The sequence below is a fragment of the Dama dama genome, chromosome 15 (genome assembly GCF_033118175.1).
Source record: "Dama dama isolate Ldn47 chromosome 15, ASM3311817v1, whole genome shotgun sequence".
Lineage (NCBI taxonomy): Eukaryota > Metazoa > Chordata > Mammalia > Artiodactyla > Cervidae > Dama > Dama dama.
In genome coordinates this window covers 14,884,513-14,908,394 of record NC_083695.1, presented here as the reverse complement: position 1 = coordinate 14,908,394, position 23,882 = coordinate 14,884,513, and the positions used below count along the sequence as shown (strand labels likewise).

Below are 23,882 nucleotides of genomic sequence, written 5' to 3'. Positions count from 1 at the left end.
CCCAAGGGAGGGGGCGTCAGCCTTGGGCCCCGGGCCCCAGCTGGACGCGGTGCCCTGGGGCTGGCAGAGCCCCGTGGGGTCCCCAAGACGTCTTGGCAGCCGAGGTCTCAAAGGTCCCCTTCAGCTTGGCTACCTAAGGCAAGACCCAGCCCCCGCCCAAAGGCCAGAGGGTGAGTGTGTGAGAGTGTGTGTGCGAGTGTGTCAGGGGGCAAGGGTGTGGGCGGGCCGACTGGGGTCCGGGGGGATACCCAGAATGGAGGGCCGAGGGTGTGGAGGCCGAGGGTTGGGAAGCCTGTGTGGTCCTCTTGCTGTTTCTCTCTCCCTCTTTCTCCATCTCCCTTACCTGTGGTTTCTGTCTCCTGACACGTCTCGGCGGCAGGGTGGGTGTGTGGGTGAAGGTGGGGGTGTGTGTGTGTCTTTGTGTGTGTGTGTGTGTGTGTGAGCCCGCGGGAGAGCACGCGCAGTCGCGTGCGAGGATGGCACTACGGTTGCGGGTGGGGCTGGGGCGTGGGGCAGTCCCCAGGATTACCTGAGGCTTGCCTAGCGAGCCCCAGACGGAGACCGGAAGGTCATCTGGTTTTTTGGAAGCCGAAAGCGGAGGGGCTCTCGGGCCGCGCAGAGGCAGCCGGGCGTCGGACCCCCGCCCCCCAGGCCCGGGGCATCCACCCGGGGAGGGGCTGGGGCCGCGGGGATCCAAGAGATGGGACGCCGCTGCTGCCTGCGAGGGCCGCCGGCTGGAAGGCAGGCGACCGACGGCTGTGAGCGCGGTGGGGTGCGAGGGGCCAGGGGTGGGGGTGGGGGGCGGCTTGCGGTGCAGGCCACGCCACGGGTGGGGCTGGGGGAGGTGTGGGGCGGGAGTGGGGGCGGGGGCTAAAGGAGAGGGGAGGCAAAAAGCCTACAGCACCCGGTATTCCCAGGCGGTCTCCCATCCAAGTACTAACCAGGCCCGACCCTGCTTAGCTTCCGAGATCAGACGAGATCGGGCGCGTTCAGGGTGGTATGGCCGTAGACGGAGGCGGCTGCCTCCAAGCGCCCTAAGAGCCCCGCGCCGCGCCGCGCCGCGCCGCGCCTCCCTTTCGCTGTGACCTGCCTGCCGGGCGGGTCAGCCGGCCGCACCTCTCCACGGGCCGCGCGCTGTACCTGAGCCGGACGACCCGCCACCGGACTCCGGCCGGCCAGGGCCGGCAGCCCGGCGGCCGGCCGACGCCGCCCCGCCCCCGCTCCCCATCACCGTGCGTGCGTGCGGGGGCGGGAGGGGCGCGGAGGTCTCGGCGCTCTCCCACCCCGGGCCTCTGCAGGCCCGCCCCCGCTGGGCGGCGCCCCCAGCCCCATCCCGTTCGCTGCACAGGGCCAGCTTGCCCCGGAGGTCTCTGGCTTCCGGGCCCGCCGCTGCCCGCCGCCCGCGGGCCTCTGAACCTCCTGCGCAGCCCAGCTGGGGCCCTGAGCGCCCATCCTGCCCCGCACCTGCCCGGTGCCCAAACCCACCGGGAGCCAGCAGCGCGGCCGACAGGAGCGCGTCAGCCCCGCCCCTTCGCCCTATCGAGGCCCCACTTGCCCCCACGCCGCCCGCCAAGCACAGGACCGTCCTGAGAGAGCAGACGGCCGACAGGCAGGCACACGGACAGACACACAAGACACTCGCACGCACCCACGCCAAGTGAGACAAGCCGGCCGGCGCAGGCTCGTCAGCCAGAGCCAGGGCCCCAGCAACCTGTGAGAGGCCGGGGCCAGAGGAAGGGACGGGAGGCCGGGTGTCAGGAGACGCAGAGGCAGAAAGAGACGGAGGTTCAGAGACAGACTCGAAGACGGCGAGAGGGAGAGGCAGGCGGACAGACAGACCGGCCCCCGCGCGCAGACACACACACACACACACACACACACACACACACACACACACACAGAGGGAGACACAGCGACTGACGGAGAGAAAACGGGAGGCAGACACGGGAGAGAGGATGGCATCCGATCCGAGACAGACACAGTGGCACAGTCCCTGACCCACCTCAGAGAGACCCCAGGCGGAAGAAGCAGCTTTCCCAAGGGAGGGGGCGTCAGCCTTGGGCCCCGGGCCCCAGCTGGACGCGGTGCCCTGGGGCTGGCAGAGCCCCGTGGGGTCCCCAAGACGTCTTGGCAGCCGAGGTCTCAAAGGTCCCCTTCAGCTTGGCTACCTAAGGCAAGACCCAGCCCCCGCCCAAAGGCCAGAGGGTGAGTGTGTGAGAGTGTGTGTGCGAGTGTGTCAGGGGGCAAGGGTGTGGGCGGGCCGACTGGGGTCCGGGGGGATACCCAGAATGGAGGGCCGAGGGTGTGGAGGCCGAGGGTTGGGAAGCCTGTGTGGTCCTCTTGCTGTTTCTCTCTCCCTCTTTCTCCATCTCCCTTACCTGTGGTTTCTGTCTCCTGACACGTCTCGGCGGCAGGGTGGGTGTGTGGGTGAAGGTGGGGGTGTGTGTGTGTCTTTGTGTGTGTGTGTGTGTGTGTGAGCCCGCGGGAGAGCACGCGCAGTCGCGTGCGAGGATGGCACTACGGTTGCGGGTGGGGCTGGGGCGTGGGGCAGTCCCCAGGATTACCTGAGGCTTGCCTAGCGAGCCCCAGACGGAGACCGGAAGGTCATCTGGTTTTTTGGAAGCCGAAAGCGGAGGGGCTCTCGGGCCGCGCAGAGGCAGCCGGGCGTCGGACCCCCGCCCCCCAGGCCCGGGGCATCCACCCGGGGAGGGGCTGGGGCCGCGGGGATCCAAGAGATGGGACGCCGCTGCTGCCTGCGAGGGCCGCCGGCTGGAAGGCAGGCGACCGACGGCTGTGAGCGCGGTGGGGTGCGAGGGGCCAGGGGTGGGGGTGGGGGGCGGCTTGCGGTGCAGGCCACGCCACGGGTGGGGCTGGGGGAGGTGTGGGGCGGGAGTGGGGGCGGGGGCTAAAGGAGAGGGGAGGCAAAAAGCCTACAGCACCCGGTATTCCCAGGCGGTCTCCCATCCAAGTACTAACCAGGCCCGACCCTGCTTAGCTTCCGAGATCAGACGAGATCGGGCGCGTTCAGGGTGGTATGGCCGTAGACGGAGGCGGCTGCCTCCAAGCGCCCTAAGAGCCCCGCGCCGCGCCGCGCCGCGCCGCGCCTCCCTTTCGCTGTGACCTGCCTGCCGGGCGGGTCAGCCGGCCGCACCTCTCCACGGGCCGCGCGCTGTACCTGAGCCGGACGACCCGCCACCGGACTCCGGCCGGCCAGGGCCGGCAGCCCGGCGGCCGGCCGACGCCGCCCCGCCCCCGCTCCCCATCACCGTGCGTGCGTGCGGGGGCGGGAGGGGCGCGGAGGTCTCGGCGCTCTCCCACCCCGGGCCTCTGCAGGCCCGCCCCCGCTGGGCGGCGCCCCCAGCCCCATCCCGTTCGCTGCACAGGGCCAGCTTGCCCCGGAGGTCTCTGGCTTCCGGGCCCGCCGCTGCCCGCCGCCCGCGGGCCTCTGAACCTCCTGCGCAGCCCAGCTGGGGCCCTGAGCGCCCATCCTGCCCCGCACCTGCCCGGTGCCCAAACCCACCGGGAGCCAGCAGCGCGGCCGACAGGAGCGCGTCAGCCCCGCCCCTTCGCCCTATCGAGGCCCCACTTGCCCCCACGCCGCCCGCCAAGCACAGGACCGTCCTGAGAGAGCAGACGGCCGACAGGCAGGCACACGGACAGACACACAAGACACTCGCACGCACCCACGCCAAGTGAGACAAGCCGGCCGGCGCAGGCTCGTCAGCCAGAGCCAGGGCCCCAGCAACCTGTGAGAGGCCGGGGCCAGAGGAAGGGACGGGAGGCCGGGTGTCAGGAGACGCAGAGGCAGAAAGAGACGGAGGTTCAGAGACAGACTCGAAGACGGCGAGAGGGAGAGGCAGGCGGACAGACAGACCGGCCCCCGCGCGCAGACACACACACACACACACACACACACACACACACACACACAGAGGGAGACACAGCGACTGACGGAGAGAAAACGGGAGGCAGACACGGGAGAGAGGATGGCATCCGATCCGAGACAGACACAGTGGCACAGTCCCTGACCCACCTCAGAGAGACCCCAGGCGGAAGAAGCAGCTTTCCCAAGGGAGGGGGCGTCAGCCTTGGGCCCCGGGCCCCAGCTGGACGCGGTGCCCTGGGGCTGGCAGAGCCCCGTGGGGTCCCCAAGACGTCTTGGCAGCCGAGGTCTCAAAGGTCCCCTTCAGCTTGGCTACCTAAGGCAAGACCCAGCCCCCGCCCAAAGGCCAGAGGGTGAGTGTGTGAGAGTGTGTGTGCGAGTGTGTCAGGGGGCAAGGGTGTGGGCGGGCCGACTGGGGTCCGGGGGGATACCCAGAATGGAGGGCCGAGGGTGTGGAGGCCGAGGGTTGGGAAGCCTGTGTGGTCCTCTTGCTGTTTCTCTCTCCCTCTTTCTCCATCTCCCTTACCTGTGGTTTCTGTCTCCTGACACGTCTCGGCGGCAGGGTGGGTGTGTGGGTGAAGGTGGGGGTGTGTGTGTGTCTTTGTGTGTGTGTGTGTGTGTGTGAGCCCGCGGGAGAGCACGCGCAGTCGCGTGCGAGGATGGCACTACGGTTGCGGGTGGGGCTGGGGCGTGGGGCAGTCCCCAGGATTACCTGAGGCTTGCCTAGCGAGCCCCAGACGGAGACCGGAAGGTCATCTGGTTTTTTGGAAGCCGAAAGCGGAGGGGCTCTCGGGCCGCGCAGAGGCAGCCGGGCGTCGGACCCCCGCCCCCCAGGCCCGGGGCATCCACCCGGGGAGGGGCTGGGGCCGCGGGGATCCAAGAGATGGGACGCCGCTGCTGCCTGCGAGGGCCGCCGGCTGGAAGGCAGGCGACCGACGGCTGTGAGCGCGGTGGGGTGCGAGGGGCCAGGGGTGGGGGTGGGGGGCGGCTTGCGGTGCAGGCCACGCCACGGGTGGGGCTGGGGGAGGTGTGGGGCGGGAGTGGGGGCGGGGGCTAAAGGAGAGGGGAGGCAAAAAGCCTACAGCACCCGGTATTCCCAGGCGGTCTCCCATCCAAGTACTAACCAGGCCCGACCCTGCTTAGCTTCCGAGATCAGACGAGATCGGGCGCGTTCAGGGTGGTATGGCCGTAGACGGAGGCGGCTGCCTCCAAGCGCCCTAAGAGCCCCGCGCCGCGCCGCGCCGCGCCGCGCCTCCCTTTCGCTGTGACCTGCCTGCCGGGCGGGTCAGCCGGCCGCACCTCTCCACGGGCCGCGCGCTGTACCTGAGCCGGACGACCCGCCACCGGACTCCGGCCGGCCAGGGCCGGCAGCCCGGCGGCCGGCCGACGCCGCCCCGCCCCCGCTCCCCATCACCGTGCGTGCGTGCGGGGGCGGGAGGGGCGCGGAGGTCTCGGCGCTCTCCCACCCCGGGCCTCTGCAGGCCCGCCCCCGCTGGGCGGCGCCCCCAGCCCCATCCCGTTCGCTGCACAGGGCCAGCTTGCCCCGGAGGTCTCTGGCTTCCGGGCCCGCCGCTGCCCGCCGCCCGCGGGCCTCTGAACCTCCTGCGCAGCCCAGCTGGGGCCCTGAGCGCCCATCCTGCCCCGCACCTGCCCGGTGCCCAAACCCACCGGGAGCCAGCAGCGCGGCCGACAGGAGCGCGTCAGCCCCGCCCCTTCGCCCTATCGAGGCCCCACTTGCCCCCACGCCGCCCGCCAAGCACAGGACCGTCCTGAGAGAGCAGACGGCCGACAGGCAGGCACACGGACAGACACACAAGACACTCGCACGCACCCACGCCAAGTGAGACAAGCCGGCCGGCGCAGGCTCGTCAGCCAGAGCCAGGGCCCCAGCAACCTGTGAGAGGCCGGGGCCAGAGGAAGGGACGGGAGGCCGGGTGTCAGGAGACGCAGAGGCAGAAAGAGACGGAGGTTCAGAGACAGACTCGAAGACGGCGAGAGGGAGAGGCAGGCGGACAGACAGACCGGCCCCCGCGCGCAGACACACACACACACACACACACACACACACACACACAGAGGGAGACACAGCGACTGACGGAGAGAAAACGGGAGGCAGACACGGGAGAGAGGATGGCATCCGATCCGAGACAGACACAGTGGCACAGTCCCTGACCCACCTCAGAGAGACCCCAGGCGGAAGAAGCAGCTTTCCCAAGGGAGGGGGCGTCAGCCTTGGGCCCCGGGCCCCAGCTGGACGCGGTGCCCTGGGGCTGGCAGAGCCCCGTGGGGTCCCCAAGACGTCTTGGCAGCCGAGGTCTCAAAGGTCCCCTTCCGCTTGGCTACCTAATAAGGGAAGACCCAGCCCCCGCCCAAAGGCCAGAGGATGAGAGTGTGAGTGTGTGTTTGAGAGTGTCAGGGGGCAAGGGTGTGGGCGGGCCGACTGGGGTCCGGGGGGGTGGGATACCCAGAATGGAGGGGGAAGGGTGTGGAGCTGGGGGGTTGCATATCATGTAGGGGGGTCCAAGCATACCGGACGGTCATCTTGTTTCTTGCAATCCGAATGCGGAGTGGCCCTCCGGCCTCTTGGAGGCAACCCAGGTCTGCGTTGGGAGTCGGGGCCCCGGTCATCCTCCCGCAGAGGGGCTATGGCCGTGGCGATCCAAAAGTTGGCACGCTGCTACCCGCCATGCCCGCTGACTGGCTGGCCGGCTGGCCAAAGGCCCTGTTGGCTGGAAGATAGGCTTCGGCTTGAGGGCGTTCGGGTCATATCTGTTTTTATTCCGATGGTGTGCCTCATCCTAATGTTACTTGCTTGATGGTAGGAGAATCTCTGAGTGACAGTATTTCCTTGCTTTTCAATGGATCCCTTTTGTTGCAGAACCTTTCCCTTGAAAGTGAAGGAACCTATGTCTGCACAGGCGCTAATGCTCTTGGAAAGGCAAAAGCAATTCCGTCCTCTACGAGCTTGGTAAGCACCAAGTCCTTGTTGTCTTCAAGTGCTTCCTATAATACGTGCACAGGAGGACCCGGTTTTGTGGATTCTGGAGTCAAGGAGTTAACACGTGGACGTTATTGGTTTTAAGCATTGCTGTCACTGCCCACTTACAAACCGCCTCTAAATTTAACCCTCTGTCTTACCTGTTCTTCTCTCAGAAGGCTGTGACTGCCTTGCTGCTGCTTCTCTGCCTGAGAACCCACAATGAGATATTAACCTTCTGCCCAGAATCAAGATCCTTCATACTCTGCCTCTGTGTGCATGCTTGGGTGCCACGTTGCTTCAGTCCTGCCTGACTGTGACCCCATGGGCTGTAGCCCGCCAGGCTCCTCTTACTGTAGGATCCTCCAGGCAAGCATACTGAAGTAGGTTGTCATGCCGTCCTCCAGGGGATCTTCCCAACCCAGGTATCAAACCCACATCTCCTTCATTCCCTGCATGGGCAGACAGGTTCTTTACTGCTAGCACCACCTGGGAAGCCCATTCTGGCTCTACATCTCCTTCATTGACAACTAAACTCTGTTCTAGGCAACGCAGTTTCCCGCACTCTGATCCAACACCACACACACACACACACACACACACACACACACACACACACAGAGAGCTTCACACCCTGTGACCCAACACCACACACACACACACACACACACACACACACACACACACACGGAGACACAGCGACTGACGGACAGAAAACGGGAGGCAGACACGGGAGAGAGGATGGCATCCGATCCGAGACAGACACAGTGGCACAGTCCCTGACCCACCTCCGAGAGAGACCAGGCGGAAGAAGCAGCTTTCCCAAGGGAGGGGGCGTCAGCCTTGGGCCCCGGGCCCCAGCTGGACGCGGTGCCCTGGGGCTGGCAGAGCCCCGTGGGGTCCCCAAGACGTCTTGGCAGCCGAGGTCTCAAAGGTCCCCTTCAGCTTGGCTACCTAAGGCAAGACCCAGCCCCCGCCCAAAGGCCAGAGGGTGAGTGTGTGAGAGTGTGTGTGCGAGTGTGTCAGGGGGCAAGGGTGTGGGCGGGCCGACTGGGGTCCGGGGGGATACCCAGAATGGAGGGCTGAGGGTGTGGAGGCCGAGGGTTGGGAAGCCTGTGTGGTCCTCTTGCTGTTTCTCTCTCCCTCTTTCTCCATCTCCCTTACCTGTGGTTTCTGTCTCCTGACACGTCTCGGCGGCAGGGTGGGTGTGTGGGTGAAGGTGGGGGTGTGTGTGTCTTTGTGTGTGTGTGTGTGTGTGTGTGTGTGTGTGTGTGTGCGCCCGCGGGAGAGCACGCGCAGTCGCGTGCGAGGATGGCACTACGGTTGCGGGTGGGGCTGGGGCGTGGGGCAGTCCCCAGGATTACCTGAGGCTTGCCTAGCGAGCCCCAGACGGAGACCGGAAGGTCATCTGGTTTTTTGGAAGCCGAAAGCGGAGGGGCTCTCGGGCCGCGCAGAGGCAGCCGGGCGTCGGACCCCCGCCCCCCAGGCCCGGGGCATCCACCCGGGGAGGGGCTGGGGCCGCGGGGATCCAAGAGATGGGACGCCGCTGCTGCCTGCGAGGGCCGCCGGCTGGAAGGCAGGCGACCGACGGCTGTGAGCGCGGTGGGGTGCGAGGGGCCAGGGGTGGGGGTGGGGGGCGGCTTGCGGTGCAGGCCACGCCACGGGTGGGGCTGGGGGAGGTGTGGGGCGGGAGTGGGGGCGGGGGCTAAAGGAGAGGGGAGGCAAAAAGCCTACAGCACCCGGTATTCCCAGGCGGTCTCCCATCCAAGTACTAACCAGGCCCGACCCTGCTTAGCTTCCGAGATCAGACGAGATCGGGCGCGTTCAGGGTGGTATGGCCGTAGACGGAGGCGGCTGCCTCCAAGCGCCCTAAGAGCCCCGCGCCGCGCCGCGCCGCGCCGCGCCTCCCTTTCGCTGTGACCTGCCTGCCGGGCGGGTCAGCCGGCCGCACCTCTCCACGGGCCGCGCGCTGTACCTGAGCCGGACGACCCGCCACCGGACTCCGGCCGGCCAGGGCCGGCAGCCCGGCGGCCTGCCGACGCCGCCCCGCCCCCGCTCCCCATCACCGTGCGTGCGTGCGGGGGCGGGAGGGGCGCGGAGGTCTCGGCGCTCTCCCACCCCGGGCCTCTGCAGGCCCGCCCCCGCTGGGCGGCGCCCCCAGCCCCATCCCGTTCGCTGCACAGGGCCAGCTTGCCCCGGAGGTCTCTGGCTTCCGGGCCCGCCGCTGCCCGCCGCCCGCGGGCCTCTGAACCTCCTGCGCAGCCCAGCTGGGGCCCTGAGCGCCCATCCTGCCCCGCACCTGCCCGGTGCCCAAACCCACCGGGAGCCAGCAGCGCGGCCGACAGGAGCGCGTCAGCCCCGCCCCTTCGCCCTATCGAGGCCCCACTTGCCCCCACGCCGCCCGCCAAGCACAGGACCGTCCTGAGAGAGCAGACGGCCGACAGGCAGGCACACGGACAGACACACAAGACACTCGCACGCACCCACGCCAAGTGAGACAAGCCGGCCGGCGCAGGCTCGTCAGCCAGAGCCAGGGCCCCAGCAACCTGTGAGAGGCCGGGGCCAGAGGAAGGGACGGGAGGCCGGGTGTCAGGAGACGCAGAGGCAGAAAGACACGGAGGTTCAGAGACAGACTCGAAGACGGCGAGAGGGAGAGGCAGGCGGACAGACAGACCGGCCCCCGCGCGCAGACACACACACACACACACACACACACACACAGAGGGAGACACAGCGACTGACGGAGAGAAAACGGGAGGCAGACACGGGAGAGAGGATGGCATCCGATCCGAGACAGACACAGTGGCACAGTCCCTGACCCACCTCAGAGAGACCCCAGGCGGAAGAAGCAGCTTTCCCAAGGGAGGGGGCGTCAGCCTTGGGCCCCGGGCCCCAGCTGGACGCGGTGCCCTGGGGCTGGCAGAGCCCCGTGGGGTCCCCAAGACGTCTTGGCAGCCGAGGTCTCAAAGGTCCCCTTCCGCTTGGCTACCTAATAAGGGAAGACCCAGCCCCCGCCCAAAGGCCAGAGGATGAGAGTGTGAGTGTGTGTTTGAGAGTGTCAGGGGGCAAGGGTGTGGGCGGGCCGACTGGGGTCCGGGGGGGTGGGATACCCAGAATGGAGGGGGAAGGGTGTGGAGCTGGGGGGTTGCATATCATGTAGGGGGGTCCAAGCATACCGGACGGTCATCTTGTTTCTTGCAATCCGAATGCGGAGTGGCCCTCCGGCCTCTTGGAGGCAACCCAGGTCTGCGTTGGGAGTCGGGGCCCCGGTCATCCTCCCGCAGAGGGGCTATGGCCGTGGCGATCCAAAAGTTGGCACGCTGCTACCCGCCATGCCCGCTGACTGGCTGGCCGGCTGGCCAAAGGCCCTGTTGGCTGGAAGATAGGCTTCGGCTTGAGGGCGTTCGGGTCATATCTGTTTTTATTCCGATGGTGTGCCTCATCCTAATGTTACTTGCTTGATGGTAGGAGAATCTCTGAGTGACAGTATTTCCTTGCTTTTCAATGGATCCCTTTTGTTGCAGAACCTTTCCCTTGAAAGTGAAGGAACCTATGTCTGCACAGGCGCTAATGCTCTTGGAAAGGCAAAAGCAATTCCGTCCTCTACGAGCTTGGTAAGCACCAAGTCCTTGTTGTCTTCAAGTGCTTCCTATAATACGTGCACAGGAGGACCCGGTTTTGTGGATTCTGGAGTCAAGGAGTTAACACGTGGACGTTATTGGTTTTAAGCATTGCTGTCACTGCCCACTTACAAACCGCCTCTAAATTTAACCCTCTGTCTTACCTGTTCTTCTCTCAGAAGGCTGTGACTGCCTTGCTGCTGCTTCTCTGCCTGAGAACCCACAATGAGATATTAACCTTCTGCCCAGAATCAAGATCCTTCATACTCTGCCTCTGTGTGCATGCTTGGGTGCCACGTTGCTTCAGTCCTGCCTGACTGTGACCCCATGGGCTGTAGCCCGCCAGGCTCCTCTTACTGTAGGATCCTCCAGGCAAGCATACTGAAGTAGGTTGTCATGCCGTCCTCCAGGGGATCTTCCCAACCCAGGTATCAAACCCACATCTCCTTCATTCCCTGCATGGGCAGACAGGTTCTTTACTGCTAGCACCACCTGGGAAGCCCATTCTGGCTCTACATCTCCTTCATTGACAACTAAACTCTGTTCTAGGCAACGCAGTTTCCCGCACTCTGATCCAACACCACACACACACACACACACACACACACACACACACACACACAGAGCTTCACACCCTGTGACCCAACACCACACACACACACACACACACACACACACACACACGGAGACACAGCGACTGACGGACAGAAAACGGGAGGCAGACACGGGAGAGAGGATGGCATCCGATCCGAGACAGACACAGTGGCACAGTCCCTGACCCACCTCCGAGAGAGACCAGGCGGAAGAAGCAGCTTTCCCAAGGGAGGGGGCGTCAGCCTTGGGCCCCGGGCCCCAGCTGGACGCGGTGCCCTGGGGCTGGCAGAGCCCCGTGGGGTCCCCAAGACGTCTTGGCAGCCGAGGTCTCAAAGGTCCCCTTCAGCTTGGCTACCTAAGGCAAGACCCAGCCCCCGCCCAAAGGCCAGAGGGTGAGTGTGTGAGAGTGTGTGTGCGAGTGTGTCAGGGGGCAAGGGTGTGGGCGGGCCGACTGGGGTCCGGGGGGATACCCAGAATGGAGGGCCGAGGGTGTGGAGGCCGAGGGTTGGGAAGCCTGTGTGGTCCTCTTGCTGTTTCTCTCTCCCTCTTTCTCCATCTCCCTTACCTGTGGTTTCTGTCTCCTGACACGTCTCGGCGGCAGGGTGGGTGTGTGGGTGAAGGTGGGGGTGTGTGTGTCTTTGTGTGTGTGTGTGTGTGTGTGTGTGTGTGTGTGTGCGCCCGCGGGAGAGCACTCGCAGTCGCGTGCGAGGATGGCACTACGGTTGCGGGTGGGGCTGGGGCGTGGGGCAGTCCCCAGGATTACCTGAGGCTTGCCTAGCGAGCCCCAGACGGAGACCGGAAGGTCATCTGGTTTTTTGGAAGCCGAAAGCGGAGGGGCTCTCGGGCCGCGCAGAGGCAGCCGGGCGTCGGACCCCCGCCCCCCAGGCCCGGGGCATCCACCCGGGGAGGGGCTGGGGCCGCGGGGATCCAAGAGATGGGACGCCGCTGCTGCCTGCGAGGGCCGCCGGCTGGAAGGCAGGCGACCGACGGCTGTGAGCGCGGTGGGGTGCGAGGGGCCAGGGGTGGGGGTGGGGGGCGGCTTGCGGTGCAGGCCACGCCACGGGTGGGGCTGGGGGAGGTGTGGGGCGGGAGTGGGGGCGGGGGCTAAAGGAGAGGGGAGGCAAAAAGCCTACAGCACCCGGTATTCCCAGGCGGTCTCCCATCCAAGTACTAACCAGGCCCGACCCTGCTTAGCTTCCGAGATCAGACGAGATCGGGCGCGTTCAGGGTGGTATGGCCGTAGACGGAGGCGGCTGCCTCCAAGCGCCCTAAGAGCCCCGCGCCGCGCCGCGCCGCGCCGCGCCTCCCTTTCGCTGTGACCTGCCTGCCGGGCGGGTCAGCCGGCCGCACCTCTCCACGGGCCGCGCGCTGTACCTGAGCCGGACGACCCGCCACCGGACTCCGGCCGGCCAGGGCCGGCAGCCCGGCGGCCGGCCGACGCCGCCCCGCCCCCGCTCCCCATCACCGTGCGTGCGTGCGGGGGCGGGAGGGGCGCGGAGGTCTCGGCGCTCTCCCACCCCGGGCCTCTGCAGGCCCGCCCCCGCTGGGCGGCGCCCCCAGCCCCATCCCGTTCGCTGCACAGGGCCAGCTTGCCCCGGAGGTCTCTGGCTTCCGGGCCCGCCGCTGCCCGCCGCCCGCGGGCCTCTGAACCTCCTGCGCAGCCCAGCTGGGGCCCTGAGCGCCCATCCTGCCCCGCACCTGCCCGGTGCCCAAACCCACCGGGAGCCAGCAGCGCGGCCGACAGGAGCGCGTCAGCCCCGCCCCTTCGCCCTATCGAGGCCCCACTTGCCCCCACGCCGCCCGCCAAGCACAGGACCGTCCTGAGAGAGCAGACGGCCGACAGGCAGGCACACGGACAGACACACAAGACACTCGCACGCACCCACGCCAAGTGAGACAAGCCGGCCGGCGCAGGCTCGTCAGCCAGAGCCAGGGCCCCAGCAACCTGTGAGAGGCCGGGGCCAGAGGAAGGGACGGGAGGCCGGGTGTCAGGAGACGCAGAGGCAGAAAGAGACGGAGGTTCAGAGACAGACTCGAAGACGGCGAGAGGGAGAGGCAGGCGGACAGACAGACGGGCCCCCGCGCGCAGACACACACACACACACACACACACACACACAGAGGGAGACACAGCGACTGACGGAGAGAAAACGGGAGGCAGACACGGGAGAGAGGATGGCATCCGATCCGAGACAGACACAGTGGCACAGTCCCTGACCCACCTCAGAGAGACCCCAGGCGGAAGAAGCAGCTTTCCCAAGGGAGGGGGCGTCAGCCTTGGGCCCCGGGCCCCAGCTGGACGCGGTGCCCTGGGGCTGGCAGAGCCCCGTGGGGTCCCCAAGACGTCTTGGCAGCCGAGGTCTCAAAGGTCCCCTTCCGCTTGGCTACCTAATAAGGGAAGACCCAGCCCCCGCCCAAAGGCCAGAGGATGAGAGTGTGAGTGTGTGTTTGAGAGTGTCAGGGGGCAAGGGTGTGGGCGGGCCGACTGGGGTCCGGGGGGGTGGGATACCCAGAATGGAGGGGGAAGGGTGTGGAGCTGGGGGGTTGCATATCATGTAGGGGGGTCCAAGCATACCGGACGGTCATCTTGTTTCTTGCAATCCGAATGCGGAGTGGCCCTCCGGCCTCTTGGAGGCAACCCAGGTCTGCGTTGGGAGTCGGGGCCCCGGTCATCCTCCCGCAGAGGGGCTATGGCCGTGGCGATCCAAAAGTTGGCACGCTGCTACCCGCCATGCCCGCTGACTGGCTGGCCGGCTGGCCAAAGGCCCTGTTGGCTGGAAGATAGGCTTCGGCTTGAGGGCGTTCGGGTCATATCTGTTTTTATTCCGATGGTGTGCCTCATCCTAATGTTACTTGCTTGATGGTAGGAGAATCTCTGAGTGACAGTATTTCCTTGCTTTTCAATGGATCCCTTTTGTTGCAGAACCTTTCCCTTGAAAGTGAAGGAACCTATGTCTGCACAGGCGCTAATGCTCTTGGAAAGGCAAAAGCAATTCCGTCCTCTACGAGCTTGGTAAGCACCAAGTCCTTGTTGTCTTCAAGTGCTTCCTATAATACGTGCACAGGAGGACCCGGTTTTGTGGATTCTGGAGTCAAGGAGTTAACACGTGGACGTTATTGGTTTTAAGCATTGCTGTCACTGCCCACTTACAAACCGCCTCTAAATTTAACCCTCTGTCTTACCTGTTCTTCTCTCAGAAGGCTGTGACTGCCTTGCTGCTGCTTCTCTGCCTGAGAACCCACAATGAGATATTAACCTTCTGCCCAGAATCAAGATCCTTCATACTCTGCCTCTGTGTGCATGCTTGGGTGCCACGTTGCTTCAGTCCTGCCTGACTGTGACCCCATGGGCTGTAGCCCGCCAGGCTCCTCTTACTGTAGGATCCTCCAGGCAAGCATACTGAAGTAGGTTGTCATGCCGTCCTCCAGGGGATCTTCCCAACCCAGGTATCAAACCCACATCTCCTTCATTCCCTGCATGGGCAGACAGGTTCTTTACTGCTAGCACCACCTGGGAAGCCCATTCTGGCTCTACATCTCCTTCATTGACAACTAAACTCTGTTCTAGGCAACGCAGTTTCCCGCACTCTGATCCAACACCACACACACACACACACACACACACACACACAAACACACACAGAGAGCTTCACACCCTGTGACCCAACACCACACACACACACACACACACACACACGGAGACACAGCGACTGACGGACAGAAAACGGGAGGCAGACACGGGAGAGAGGATGGCATCCGATCCGAGACAGACACAGTGGCACAGTCCCTGACCCACCTCCGAGAGAGACCAGGCGGAAGAAGCAGCTTTCCCAAGGGAGGGGGCGTCAGCCTTGGGCCCCGGGCCCCAGCTGGACGCGGTGCCCTGGGGCTGGCAGAGCCCCGTGGGGTCCCCAAGACGTCTTGGCAGCCGAGGTCTCAAAGGTCCCCTTCAGCTTGGCTACCTAAGGCAAGACCCAGCCCCCGCCCAAAGGCCAGAGGGTGAGTGTGTGAGAGTGTGTGTGCGAGTGTGTCAGGGGGCAAGGGTGTGGGCGGGCCGACTGGGGTCCGGGGGGATACCCAGAATGGAGGGCCGAGGGTGTGGAGGCCGAGGGTTGGGAAGCCTGTGTGGTCCTCTTGCTGTTTCTCTCTCCCTCTTTCTCCATCTCCCTTACCTGTGGTTTCTGTCTCCTGACACGTCTCGGCGGCAGGGTGGGTGTGTGGGTGAAGGTGGGGGTGTGTGTGTCTTTGTGTGTGTGTGTGTGTGTGTGTGTGTGTGTGTGCGCCCGCGGGAGAGCACGCGCAGTCGCGTGCGAGGATGGCACTACGGTTGCGGGTGGGGCTGGGGCGTGGGGCAGTCCCCAGGATTACCTGAGGCTTGCCTAGCGAGCCCCAGACGGAGACCGGAAGGTCATCTGGTTTTTTGGAAGCCGAAAGCGGAGGGGCTCTCGGGCCGCGCAGAGGCAGCCGGGCGTCGGACCCCCGCCCCCCAGGCCCGGGGCATCCACCCGGGGAGGGGCTGGGGCCGCGGGGATCCAAGAGATGGGACGCCGCTGCTGCCTGCGAGGGCCGCCGGCTGGAAGGCAGGCGACCGACGGCTGTGAGCGCGGTGGGGTGCGAGGGGCCAGGGGTGGGGGTGGGGGGCGGCTTGCGGTGCAGGCCACGCCACGGGTGGGGCTGGGGGAGGTGTGGGGCGGGAGTGGGGGCGGGGGCTAAAGGAGAGGGGAGGCAAAAAGCCTACAGCACCCGGTATTCCCAGGCGGTCTCCCATCCAAGTACTAACCAGGCCCGACCCTGCTTAGCTTCCGAGATCAGACGAGATCGGGCGCGTTCAGGGTGGTATGGCCGTAGACGGAGGCGGCTGCCTCCAAGCGCCCTAAGAGCCCCGCGCCGCGCCGCGCCGCGCCGCGCCTCCCTTTCGCTGTGACCTGCCTGCCGGGCGGGTCAGCCGGCCGCACCTCTCCACGGGCCGCGCGCTGTACCTGAGCCGGACGACCCGCCACCGGACTCCGGCCGGCCAGGGCCGGCAGCCCGGCGGCCGGCCGACGCCGCCCCGCCCCCGCTCCCCATCACCGTGCGTGCGTGCGGGGGCGGGAGGGGCGCGGAGGTCTCGGCGCTCTCCCACCCCGGGCCTCTGCAGGCCCGCCCCCGCTGGGCGGCGCCCCCAGCCCCATCCCGTTCGCTGCACAGGGCCAGCTTGCCCCGGAGGTCTCTGGCTTCCGGGCCCGCCGCTGCCCGCCGCCCGCGGGCCTCTGAACCTCCTGCGCAGCCCAGCTGGGGCCCTGAGCGCCCATCCTGCCCCGCACCTGCCCGGTGCCCAAACCCACCGGGAGCCAGCAGCGCGGCCGACAGGAGCGCGTCAGCCCCGCCCCTTCGCCCTATCGAGGCCCCACTTGCCCCCACGCCGCCCGCCAAGCACAGGACCGTCCTGAGAGAGCAGACGGCCGACAGGCAGGCACACGGACAGACACACAAGACACTCGCACGCACCCACGCCAAGTGAGACAAGCCGGCCGGCGCAGGCTCGTCAGCCAGAGCCAGGGCCCCAGCAACCTGTGAGAGGCCGGGGCCAGAGGAAGGGACGGGAGGCCGGGTGTCAGGAGACGCAGAGGCAGAAAGAGACGGAGGTTCAGAGACAGACTCGAAGACGGCGAGAGGGAGAGGCAGGCGGACAGACAGACGGGCCCCCGCGCGCAGACACACACACACACACACACACACACACACACACACACACACAGAGGGAGACACAGCGACTGACGGAGAGAAAACGGGAGGCAGACACGGGAGAGAGGATGGCATCCGATCCGAGACAGACACAGTGGCACAGTCCCTGACCCACCTCAGAGAGACCCCAGGCGGAAGAAGCAGCTTTCCCAAGGGAGGGGGCGTCAGCCTTGGGCCCCGGGCCCCAGCTGGACGCGGTGCCCTGGGGCTGGCAGAGCCCCGTGGGGTCCCCAAGACGTCTTGGCAGCCGAGGTCTCAAAGGTCCCCTTCCGCTTGGCTACCTAATAAGGGAAGACCCAGCCCCCGCCCAAAGGCCAGAGGATGAGAGTGTGAGTGTGTGTTTGAGAGTGTCAGGGGGCAAGGGTGTGGGCGGGCCGACTGGGGTCCGGGGGGGTGGGATACCCAGAATGGAGGGGGAAGGGTGTGGAGCTGGGGGGTTGCATATCATGTAGGGGGGTCCAAGCATACCGGACGGTCATCTTGTTTCTTGCAATCCGAATGCGGAGTGGCCCTCCGGCCTCTTGGAGGCAACCCAGGTCTGCGTTGGGAGTCGGGGCCCCGGTCATCCTCCCGCAGAGGGGCTATGGCCGTGGCGATCCAAAAGTTGGCACGCTGCTACCCGCCATGCCCGCTGACTGGCTGGCCGGCTGGCCAAAGGCCCTGTTGGCTGGAAGATAGGCTTCGGCTTGAGGGCGTTCGGGTCATATCTGTTTTTATTCCGATGGTGTGCCTCATCCTAATGTTACTTGCTTGATGGTAGGAGAATCTCTGAGTGACAGTATTTCCTTGCTTTTCAATGGATCCCTTTTGTTGCAGAACCTTTCCCTTGAAAGTGAAGGAACCTATGTCTGCACAGGCGCTAATGCTCTTGGAAAGGCAAAAGCAATTCCGTCCTCTACGAGCTTGGTAAGCACCAAGTCCTTGTTGTCTTCAAGTGCTTCCTATAATACGTGCACAGGAGGACCCGGTTTTGTGGATTCTGGAGTCAAGGAGTTAACACGTGGACGTTATTGGTTTTAAGCATTGCTGTCACTGCCCACTTACAAACCGCCTCTAAATTTAACCCTCTGTCTTACCTGTTCTTCTCTCAGAAGGCTGTGACTGCCTTGCTGCTGCTTCTCTGCCTGAGAACCCACAATGAGATATTAACCTTCTGCCCAGAATCAAGATCCTTCATACTCTGCCTCTGTGTGCATGCTTGGGTGCCACGTTGCTTCAGTCCTGCCTGACTGTGACCCCATGGGCTGTAGCCCGCCAGGCTCCTCTTACTGTAGGATCCTCCAGGCAAGCATACTGAAGTAGGTTGTCATGCCGTCCTCCAGGGGATCTTCCCAACCCAGGTATCAAACCCACATCTCCTTCATTCCCTGCATGGGCAGACAGGTTCTTTACTGCTAGCACCACCTGGGAAGCCCATTCTGGCTCTACATCTCCTTCATTGACAACTAAACTCTGTTCTAGGCAACGCAGTTTCCCGCACTCTGATCCAACACCACACACACACACACACACACACACACACGGAGACACAGCGACTGACGGACAGAAAACGGGAGGCAGACACGGGAGAGAGGATGGCATCCGATCCGAGACAGACACAGTGGCACAGTCCCTGACCCACCTCCGAGAGAGACCAGGCGGAAGAAGCAGCTTTCCCAAGGGAGGGGGCGTCAGCCTTGGGCCCCGGGCCCCAGCTGGACGCGGTGCCCTGGGGCTGGCAGAGCCCCGTGGGGTCCCCAAGACGTCTTGGCAGCCGAGGTCTCAAAGGTCCCCTTCAGCTTGGCCACCTAAGGCAAGACCCAGCCCCCGCCCAAAGGCCAGAGGGTGAGTGTGTGAGAGTGTGTGTGCGAGTGTGTCAGGGGGCAAGGGTGTGGGCGGGCCGACTGGGGTCCGGGGGGATACCCAGAATGGAGGGCCGAGGGTGTGGAGGCCGAGGGTTGGGAAGCCTGTGTGGTCCTCTTGCTGTTTCTCTCTCCCTCTTTCTCCATCTCCCTTACCTGTGGTTTCTGTCTCCTGACACGTCTCGGCGGCAGGGTGGGTGTGTGGGTGAAGGTGGGGGTGTGTGTGTCTTTGTGTGTGTGTGTGTGTGTGTGTGTGTGTGTGTGTGTGTGTGCGCCCGCGGGAGAGCACGCGCAGTCGCGTGCGAGGATGGCACTACGGTTGCGGGTGGGGCTGGGGCGTGGGGCAGTCCCCAGGATTACCTGAGGCTTGCCTAGCGAGCCCCAGACGGAGACCGGAAGGTCATCTGGTTTTTTGGAAGCCGAAAGCGGAGGGGCTCTCGGGCCGCGCAGAGGCAGCCGGGCGTCGGACCCCCGCCCCCCAGGCCCGGGGCATCCACCCGGGGAGGGGCTGGGGCCGCGGGGATCCAAGAGATGGGACGCCGCTGCTGCCTGCGAGGGCCGCCGGCTGGAAGGCAGGCGACCGACGGCTGTGAGCGCGGTGGGGTGCGAGGGGCCAGGGGTGGGGGTGGGGGGCGGCTTGCGGTGCAGGCCACGCCACGGGTGGGGCTGGGGGAGGTGTGGGGCGGGAGTGGGGGCGGGGGCTAAAGGAGAGGGGAGGCAAAAAGCCTACAGCACCCGGTATTCCCAGGCGGTCTCCCATCCAAGTACTAACCAGGCCCGACCCTGCTTAGCTTCCGAGATCAGACGAGATCGGGCGCGTTCAGGGTGGTATGGCCGTAGACGGAGGCGGCTGCCTCCAAGCGCCCTAAGAGCCCCGCGCCGCGCCGCGCCGCGCCGCGCCTCCCTTTCGCTGTGACCTGCCTGCCGGGCGGGTCAGCCGGCCGCACCTCTCCACGGGCCGCGCGCTGTACCTGAGCCGGACGACCCGCCACCGGACTCCGGCCGGCCAGGGCCGGCAGCCCGGCGGCCGGCCGACGCCGCCCCGCCCCCGCTCCCCATCACCGTGCGTGCGTGCGGGGGCGGGAGGGGCGCGGAGGTCTCGGCGCTCTCCCACCCCGGGCCTCTGCAGGCCCGCCCCCGCTGGGCGGCGCCCCCAGCCCCATCCCGTTCGCTGCACAGGGCCAGCTTGCCCCGGAGGTCTCTGGCTTCCGGGCCCGCCGCTGCCCGCCGCCCGCGGGCCTCTGAACCTCCTGCGCAGCCCAGCTGGGGCCCTGAGCGCCCATCCTGCCCCGCACCTGCCCGGTGCCCAAACCCACCGGGAGCCAGCAGCGCGGCCGACAGGAGCGCGTCAGCCCCGCCCCTTCGCCCTATCGAGGCCCCACTTGCCCCCACGCCGCCCGCCAAGCACAGGACCGTCCTGAGAGAGCAGACGGCCGACAGGCAGGCACACGGACAGACACACAAGACACTCGCACGCACCCACGCCAAGTGAGACAAGCCGGCCGGCGCAGGCTCGTCAGCCAGAGCCAGGGCCCCAGCAACCTGTGAGAGGCCGGGGCCAGAGGAAGGGACGGGAGGCCGGGTGTCAGGAGACGCAGAGGCAGAAAGAGACGGAGGTTCAGAGACAGACTCGAAGACGGCGAGAGGGAGAGGCAGGCGGACAGACAGACGGGCCCCCGCGCGCAGACACACACACACACACACACACACACACACACACACACACACAGAGGGAGACACAGCGACTGACGGAGAGAAAACGGGAGGCAGACACGGGAGAGAGGATGGCATCCGATCCGAGACAGACACAGTGGCACAGTCCCTGACCCACCTCAGAGAGACCCCAGGCGGAAGAAGCAGCTTTCCCAAGGGAGGGGGCGTCAGCCTTGGGCCCCGGGCCCCAGCTGGACGCGGTGCCCTGGGGCTGGCAGAGCCCCGTGGGGTCCCCAAGACGTCTTGGCAGCCGAGGTCTCAAAGGTCCCCTTCCGCTTGGCTACCTAATAAGGGAAGACCCAGCCCCCGCCCAAAGGCCAGAGGATGAGAGTGTGAGTGTGTGTTTGAGAGTGTCAGGGGGCAAGGGTGTGGGCGGGCCGACTGGGGTCCGGGGGGGTGGGATACCCAGAATGGAGGGGGAAGGGTGTGGAGCTGGGGGGTTGCATATCATGTAGGGGGGTCCAAGCATACCGGACGGTCATCTTGTTTCTTGCAATCCGAATGCGGAGTGGCCCTCCGGCCTCTTGGAGGCAACCCAGGTCTGCGTTGGGAGTCGGGGCCCCGGTCATCCTCCCGCAGAGGGGCTATGGCCGTGGCGATCCAAAAGTTGGCACGCTGCTACCCGCCATGCCCGCTGACTGGCTGGCCGGCTGGCCAAAGGCCCTGTTGGCTGGAAGATAGGCTTCGGCTTGAGGGCGTTCGGGTCATATCTGTTTTTATTCCGATGGTGTGCCTCATCCTAATGTTACTTGCTTGATGGTAGGAGAATCTCTGAGTGACAGTATTTCCTTGCTTTTCAATGGATCCCTTTTGTTGCAGAACCTTTCCCTTGAAAGTGAAGGAACCTATGTCTGCACAGGCGCTAATGCTCTTGGAAAGGCAAAAGCAATTCCGTCCTCTACGAGCTTGGTAAGCACCAAGTCCTTGTTGTCTTCAAGTGCTTCCTATAATACGTGCACAGGAGGACCCGGTTTTGTGGATTCTGGAGTCAAGGAGTTAACACGTGGACGTTATTGGTTTTAAGCATTGCTGTCACTGCCCACTTACAAACCGCCTCTAAATTTAACCCTCTGTCTTACCTGTTCTTCTCTCAGAAGGCTGTGACTGCCTTGCTGCTGCTTCTCTGCCTGAGAACCCACAATGAGATATTAACCTTCTGCCCAGAATCAAGATCCTTCATACTCTGCCTCTGTGTGCATGCTTGGGTGCCACGTTGCTTCAGTCCTGCCTGACTGTGACCCCATGGGCTGTAGCCCGCCAGGCTCCTCTTACTGTAGGATCCTCCAGGCAAGCATACTGAAGTAGGTTGTCATGCCGTCCTCCAGGGGATCTTCCCAACCCAGGTATCAAACCCACATCTCCTTCATTCCCTGCATGGGCAGACAGGTTCTTTACTGCTAGCACCACCTGGGAAGCCCATTCTGGCTCTACATCTCCTTCATTGACAACTAAACTCTGTTCTAGGCAACGCAGTTTCCCGCACTCTGATCCAACACCACACACACACACACACACACACACACACGGAGACACAGCGACTGACGGACAGAAAACGGGAGGCAGACACGGGAGAGAGGATGGCATCCGATCCGAGACAGACACAGTGGCACAGTCCCTGACCCACCTCCGAGAGAGACCAGGCGGAAGAAGCAGCTTTCCCAAGGGAGGGGGCGTCAGCCTTGGGCCCCGGGCCCCAGCTGGACGCGGTGCCCTGGGGCTGGCAGAGCCCCGTGGGGTCCCCAAGACGTCTTGGCAGCCGAGGTCTCAAAGGTCCCCTTCAGCTTGGCCACCTAAGGCAAGACCCAGCCCCCGCCCAAAGGCCAGAGGGTGAGTGTGTGAGAGTGTGTGTGCGAGTGTGTCAGGGGGCAAGGGTGTGGGCGGGCCGACTGGGGTCCGGGGGGATACCCAGAATGGAGGGCCGAGGGTGTGGAGGCCGAGGGTTGGGAAGCCTGTGTGGTCCTCTTGCTGTTTCTCTCTCCCTCTTTCTCCATCTCCCTTACCTGTGGTTTCTGTCTCCTGACACGTCTCGGCGGCAGGGTGGGTGTGTGGGTGAAGGTGGGGGTGTGTGTGTCTTTGTGTGTGTGTGTGTGTGTGTGTGTGTGTGTGTGTGTGTGTGCGCCCGCGGGAGAGCACGCGCAGTCGCGTGCGAGGATGGCACTACGGTTGCGGGTGGGGCTGGGGCGTGGGGCAGTCCCCAGGATTACCTGAGGCTTGCCTAGCGAGCCCCAGACGGAGACCGGAAGGTCATCTGGTTTTTTGGAAGCCGAAAGCGGAGGGGCTCTCGGGCCGCGCAGAGGCAGCCGGGCGTCGGACCCCCGCCCCCCAGGCCCGGGGCATCCACCCGGGGAGGGGCTGGGGCCGCGGGGATCCAAGAGATGGGACGCCGCTGCTGCCTGCGAGGGCCGCCGGCTGGAAGGCAGGCGACCGACGGCTGTGAGCGCGGTGGGGTGCGAGGGGCCAGGGGTGGGGGTGGGGGGCGGCTTGCGGTGCAGGCCACGCCACGGGTGGGGCTGGGGGAGGTGTGGGGCGGGAGTGGGGGCGGGGGCTAAAGGAGAGGGGAGGCAAAAAGCCTACAGCACCCGGTATTCCCAGGCGGTCTCCCATCCAAGTACTAACCAGGCCCGACCCTGCTTAGCTTCCGAGATCAGACGAGATCGGGCGCGTTCAGGGTGGTATGGCCGTAGACGGAGGCGGCTGCCTCCAAGCGCCCTAAGAGCCCCGCGCCGCGCCGCGCCGCGCCGCGCCTCCCTTTCGCTGTGACCTGCCTGCCGGGCGGGTCAGCCGGCCGCACCTCTCCACGGGCCGCGCGCTGTACCTGAGCCGGACGACCCGCCACCGGACTCCGGCCGGCCAGGGCCGGCAGCCCGGCGGCCGGCCGACGCCGCCCCGCCCCCGCTCCCCATCACCGTGCGTGCGTGCGGGGGCGGGAGGGGCGCGGAGGTCTCGGCGCTCTCCCACCCCGGGCCTCTGCAGGCCCGCCCCCGCTGGGCGGCGCCCCCAGCCCCATCCCGTTCGCTGCACAGGGCCAGCTTGCCCCGGAGGTCTCTGGCTTCCGGGCCCGCCGCTGCCCGCCGCCCGCGGGCCTCTGAACCTCCTGCGCAGCCCAGCTGGGGCCCTGAGCGCCCATCCTGCCCCGCACCTGCCCGGTGCCCAAACCCACCGGGAGCCAGCAGCGCGGCCGACAGGAGCGCGTCAGCCCCGCCCCTTCGCCCTATCGAGGCCCCACTTGCCCCCACGCCGCCCGCCAAGCACAGGACCGTCCTGAGAGAGCAGACGGCCGACAGGCAGGCACACGGACAGACACACAAGACACTCGCACGCACCCACGCCAAGTGAGACAAGCCGGCCGGCGCAGGCTCGTCAGCCAGAGCCAGGGCCCCAGCAACCTGTGAGAGGCCGGGGCCAGAGGAAGGGACGGGAGGCCGGGTGTCAGGAGACGCAGAGGCAGAAAGAGACGGAGGTTCAGAGACAGACTCGAAGACGGCGAGAGGGAGAGGCAGGCGGACAGACAGACGGGCCCCCGCGCGCAG

General features: G+C 65.8%; 8 non-coding genes across 8 annotated transcripts; all 8 read right to left on the bottom strand.

Moving 5' to 3' along the window:
• Positions 1-892: 892 nt before the first annotated feature.
• On the bottom strand, positions 893-1,011 carry LOC133070929 (5S ribosomal RNA). The gene has a single exon (XR_009696316.1). It is a non-coding gene; the product is annotated as a 5S ribosomal RNA (ribosomal RNA).
• A 1,916-nt stretch (positions 1,012-2,927) lies between these two features.
• On the bottom strand, positions 2,928-3,046 carry LOC133070928 (5S ribosomal RNA). The gene has a single exon (XR_009696315.1). It is a non-coding gene; the product is annotated as a 5S ribosomal RNA (ribosomal RNA).
• Positions 3,047-4,958: 1,912 nt separating this feature from the next.
• LOC133070927 (5S ribosomal RNA) lies at positions 4,959-5,077 on the bottom strand. The gene has a single exon (XR_009696314.1). It is a non-coding gene; the product is annotated as a 5S ribosomal RNA (ribosomal RNA).
• Positions 5,078-8,587: 3,510 nt separating this feature from the next.
• LOC133070926 (5S ribosomal RNA) lies at positions 8,588-8,706 on the bottom strand. Its single transcript, XR_009696313.1, has one exon. It is a non-coding gene; the product is annotated as a 5S ribosomal RNA (ribosomal RNA).
• Positions 8,707-12,200: 3,494 nt separating this feature from the next.
• On the bottom strand, positions 12,201-12,319 carry LOC133070925 (5S ribosomal RNA). The gene has a single exon (XR_009696312.1). It is a non-coding gene; the product is annotated as a 5S ribosomal RNA (ribosomal RNA).
• Positions 12,320-15,805: 3,486 nt separating this feature from the next.
• Positions 15,806-15,924, bottom strand: LOC133070924 (5S ribosomal RNA). The gene has a single exon (XR_009696311.1). It is a non-coding gene; the product is annotated as a 5S ribosomal RNA (ribosomal RNA).
• Positions 15,925-19,362: 3,438 nt separating this feature from the next.
• LOC133070923 (5S ribosomal RNA) lies at positions 19,363-19,481 on the bottom strand. Its single transcript, XR_009696310.1, has one exon. It is a non-coding gene; the product is annotated as a 5S ribosomal RNA (ribosomal RNA).
• Positions 19,482-22,919: 3,438 nt separating this feature from the next.
• Positions 22,920-23,038, bottom strand: LOC133070920 (5S ribosomal RNA). The gene has a single exon (XR_009696307.1). It is a non-coding gene; the product is annotated as a 5S ribosomal RNA (ribosomal RNA).
• Between the last annotated feature and the right edge of the window lie 844 nt (positions 23,039-23,882).